We start from the raw sequence: 5,653 nt of genomic DNA on the forward strand, positions 1-5,653 counted from the left end.
TGCTGGTACCCAGTGAGGATGGTGTTGTTTTTTTGATAAGGTTTCATAAGGATAGTCTGTGTAGACTTGTGTTGAGCATGTGATTGTGTTAGTGAGTGTCTATGGGTCTTATGGATTTTAATGTCTAGACTCTCAGTGAAAGCAGGCCTTCCTGAGCTGAATGTGAAGTGATCCTCTCTCTGGTAAAACTCCAAACCCCATTCTGCACAGCAGGAAAGTCCTGGTAGCCTCAGCTGAATAGCACTGGAACATTTCAAGGCTGTATTGTCAAGGTGTCTTACGGCTCTTAAGTGTCATTTCTTTTATTCTCTTTTATTTAGGTTTTTTCTGTGTCGTTTTTGCCGTTGTTGTTTTTTTAACCTTAACACTTTGTATTAACTTTAAGCTTGAATTTTTTACAAAACTGCAGTTTATCCATGATTATAAGTACTCAAAGAATGTAGTACCATTGTGTTCTGTTATATTTAGTGTTGCCATAACTACTCAAAGAATGCAGTACCATTGTGCTCTGTTATATTTAGTGTTGCCATAGCTACTCATAGAATGCAGTACCATTGTGTTCTGTTATATTTAGTGTTGCCATAACTACTCAAAGAATGCAGTACCATTGTGTTATGTTATATTTATTGTTGCCATAACTACTCAAAGAATGCAGTACCATTGTGTTCTGTTATATTTAGTGTTGCCATAACTACTCAAAGAATGCAGTACCATTGTGTTCTGTTGTATTTAGTGTTGCTATATCAAAAAACAAGAAGCTCTATAATGCAGACAGTATAGGTCTACATATGAAATATTCAGCAAAATGTTCTTCCTTTTATAAACCTAAGGTTCTGATGATATTTTTAAAGATTATGAAATGCTTTCAATAACATATGTTCACTCTTCTTAAAATCTTAGTTGATGTTACTATAATCACGTCGCTCTGTAACGTGTAGTGTTTTATGTAAATGTGTGTATACTATTTTTCCAAAGCTATCTAAGCAACACATTGGTGCTGACTACGTTTCTTATACGTTTATTTATTGTACATGTCGTGTTTTTCTTTGTTATGTTTCGACGTATATTTATCTTTTGTTCTGGGATTAGTGTTTGATTTTAAATGTCTCCTGGGAATGGATGGCTCACAGTGAGATGATGGGAGCAGTCTATTTATTCTACCTATTATCTCTTGTCTTTTATTCAGGCAGGTGTCTGTCCTTCCAAGCTGCTCAATCTAATCTGCTGCTTTAAGTCTAATTGTATCATTTTGGTAGAATTATTGCATCATGTTATTTTCTGCTTTGCTCGTTTTTAATTTCAAAGCAGTTTTTTTTAGTCATTTTGGTATGTTCATTTTTCACATTTTCAACTCCACGGCAGTTTCTCATTTTTAAAGATGTAAAGTTCAGCAAATGGATCTTGAGTGAAGGTTAACATGTGAGGCCCTGATAGAGCAGTGTCAGAGGCTCCCTTAATGCAGACATCTGTGAGATGAAACTCTGACCAGCCCTCAGTGTAACATGGCGGCTGTTGTCAGTAAGTGTGTGTGTGTGTGTGTGTGTGTGTGTGTGTGTGTGTGTGTGTGTGTGTGTGTGTGTGTGTGTGTGTGTGTGTTGTGTGTGTTTGTGTGTGTGTGTGTGTATTTGTGTGTGTTTGTGTGTGTGTGTGTGTGCCCATCTCACACAACACAGCTGCAGTGTGTTACACACAGGAGTGGTGTGTATAAAATGCTGACTCCTCTAGATAAGCCGCAGTGTGTGTGTGTGTGTGTGTCTGTGTGTGTGTGTGTGTGTGTGTGTGCGTGTGCGTGCGTGTGTGTGTGGTATCTCTGGGTGGTTTTAAAATTGAGTGGCCTCCTCTGTGAAGGGTATATATTCTGTTTTTCTTTGTTTTGTTTTTGTTTCTTGTTTGTTTATTTTGTTTGTTGTTTTCCCCAAAAAATTAAGCAAAAAATAAGGCATATGTAGTGTTTGTAAATACAAAGTCATTTGGACTGCACAAATCTTGCATACCTCTCTCTTGTTGTGTTTAAACAATCAGCCCTCTCTCTCTTGTTATGTGTTTTTGCTATACCCCTTTCACTGTGTGAGGTGTCCTAGTGTGCTCCAATAGTCTAATGTTTTCTTTAGGCTCTCCCTAAACAATTGGTTGACACTGATAAATAAAAAACACACATGTAGTCCAATAGTCTAATGTTTTCTTAAACAACTGGTTGACACTGATAAATAAAAAACACACATGTGGTCCAATAGTCTTATATTTTCTTTAAACAACTGGTTGACACTGATAAATAAAAATCACACATGTGGTCCAATAGTCTAATGTTTTCTTTAAACAACTGGTTGACACTGATTTCACATTTTGTTTGAGACATTCCTGTTTTGCGTGTCAATGTAGATTATAACACCAATGTTTCCTCTCTCCAATCAATACAATGTCTTTAAACAATAACACTGTTTATTGTCCTTCTATTCCTTCTGGAGGGACATATCTGCACTGCACATATTATTTCTATTCTAACATCTTCTTTTGAAACATCTTCACTTTGATTTGATCTGATTTGATGCAGTTTATTCCTGTGTGTGAGGGTGATGACAAAAACACTGTCAGTAGATTTTAATATTGGGTACTGAGTTAGGAACCATGAGCGATGATTGTGTGTGTGAGCATTTTTATTTATTTATTTTAGTTTAACTGCATCAGTCTTGATGGAATCTGGCCCATACGCTCCTCACCAGTCTCCCTGTGTGTGTGTGTGTGTGTGTGTGTGTATGTGTGTGTGTGTGTGTGTGTGTGTGTGTGTCTCTCTCTTTTTTCCAGTAAGTTAACGAGGACGCCGTAGAAGGAACCGAGGGACATCAGCTCTAAGATGGAGGAATGGAAACCTAAAGAAAAAACATCAAGAAAAAAAAAGATGGAAAAGAAAACAAAAAAAAAATCCTTCCATTCTATCTGTGTGGGACTGAGCAATGCCTGTGGCTTAAGATGAGAAGAGGAGGAGGAGAAGAGAGAAAGCTAGGGAGAACACTATGAAGGGTGGATGGGGAGGAGGAGAGGAGGATAGAGAGAACTCTATGACGGGAGGATGGGGAGGAGGAGAGGAGACTAGAGAGAACACTATGAATGGTAGATGGGGGAAAAGGAAAACCCGTGGTTATCATACAAAAAAAGAACCTTTTTATTTTTCTAAACTTTTTTAAGTTTATGTTAGAAAAGAGCAAAGTTAAGTGTATATATATATATATATATATATATATATATATATATACATATGGATGTATATAGATGTATAACTATATAAACAAAACAAAAAACTACATATGCATCCATGCCGTGCTGTTTTAGTGAGGGGGCGGGGCTGCAGCGCCCCCTGGCCCCGCCCCTCATGCAGCAGTGCCCCGCCCCCCCAGGTCATGGTGTGAGGGAGCTCAGTCAAGAGCATGAACACACACACATAAACACTCACACATACACTCACACACACACACACTCCTCAATTGCTTTTGCGTACAGGTAGGCTACTTCCTGCTGGACAGAACCACTTCCTGGGGTAGAGGTCAGAGGTTATGACCTTAAACCTGTGATGTCTGAGAGGAGCGACACACACACCCACACACACACACACACACACACACACACACACACTTCCCCCTTTAGCAAGACGTGATTTGGAAATTTGTCAAGGTGTTTACATGCCAAGGGACCCTGACCATGCTTCAGTCAGTCAAGCAGAAAAAATAAAAGAAGAGAGACAGACTGAAGAGAGAGAGACTGAAGAGAGAGAGACAGACTGAAGAGAGAGAGTCAGATGTAGGAGAGAGAGACAGACTGAGGAAAGAGAGACAGACTGAGGAGAGAGAGACAGACTGAGGAGAGAGAGACAGACTGAGGAGAGAGAGACAGATGTAGGAGAGAGAGACAGACTGAGGAGAGAGAGACAGACTGAGGAGAGAGAGACAGATGTAGGAGAGAGAGACAGACTGAGGAGAGAGACAGGCGTGGGAGAGAGAGACAAGAGATGATGTCTGTGAGACTTGGCAGGTACTTGTGGTGTAAGAGGACTGATGTTTGGGGCAGGGGGCATTTTTGAGATAGACGGGGCTACTACGCTTACCAGAGGTGTTGAGGGGTGTTGGGGGGGAGGGATGCCAACCTTATGAAAAAATGCAAAGTTAACATTTCTTAAATTTGTATGTCTACTGGAAGTCAACTTTAGTGACACGTTCTGTATGTAAACATTGTACTAATAACATGCTTCTCAGCATGGTGGAAAAAGACAGTCGGTTGTAGCCATTTACTAATGTTGTATTATTGTATTACTAGGACTGAAGAAAAGAAGATTTCTATATAAATATATCTATTTGTGATTTGCCACCCTTGGAGATGATTTACACGTTCATTTCTGATTGTGAGTTTCTGTGGTTTGATGCGCTGTCGACGTGAGGAGGCGTCTCGAGGAGAGAAGGTTCTAGAAGAGACGTCTCCAGTGGTGTGTTTTTCTGGTTCAGATTCTTGGTTTCTGCCTCTGAATGTACTTCCAACTCTTGAACTTTTTTATGTGTGTGTCTTTCTTTGGAAGCCGTGCTTTGTAACTGTGTGTGTGTACCCGATCGGAGCTGGTGTGTGAGGACACTGGAACTGACTGTTCCTCAGTCACGCGTCTCTCGTCCGCTGTGTGGGACTGCGGGAACTTGTCCAACTGAGTAAAACAAGAGACAGAACTCATGAAACACAGCTTCCTGATCTGCCCACGGAACAACAAAGAGGACACAAAGGTCTCTGAGTTTGAGACATTTCTCTGTTTTTCTGTAATGTTTTCTTTTTCTTCAGACATTGATTTTGAGTCTCAGCTAAAACCCTGAGTGCAGTGGTGTGAAAGAGGATGTAGACGCAGACAGAGACATCCTCGTGTGGGACGGGACGGGATTAACATTTTTCACGTGGTCTGCGGAGAGCGACATGCCAGTACTCCGGGTCCAGGTGTGTGTACAGTGCAACCCTACACACTCACTCGAGTGTGTGTGTGTGTGTTTACGTAGGATTGCAGTTTTCAAGGACTGAAAAATGACGAGCTTCCAAGGACTCAGGTGCTCCTATGAGACAAACCCCCAGTGGCCAGATGATTCTGGAGACCCCCCCCCCCCCCCCCCCCGGATCTGGCTGACGTCCGGGTCAGATGTGGCCCAGGTCTGGGGGTGGATGTAATCCTTCCTGTGTAGTTTATAGCTGTGGAGACCGCTTCCCATCCTAGCTCCTGTAGAGTAAAACACACAAACACACACACACACACACACATACACACACAGACATACACATCATCCTTGCTTCCATAGAGTAAAACATACTCATACACACACACACACACACACACACACACCGAACCATCCTTTCTCCCATACAGTTAAACACACTCACACACACACACACACACACACACACACACACACACCATCCTTGCACCCGAAGAGTAAAACACACTCACATACACACACACACCATCTTTGCCCCCGTAGAGTAAGACACACACACACAACCTCTGACCCCGTAGAGTAGAACACATACACACACTCACACACCATCCTTGCTCCCACAGAGTAGAACACATACACACTCACACACACACACACACACACACACCATCCTTGCTCCCATAGAGTAGAACACACACACA

Source organism: Sprattus sprattus (assembly GCF_963457725.1).
Source record: "Sprattus sprattus genome assembly, chromosome: 6".
Taxonomy (NCBI): domain Eukaryota; kingdom Metazoa; phylum Chordata; class Actinopteri; order Clupeiformes; family Clupeidae; genus Sprattus; species Sprattus sprattus.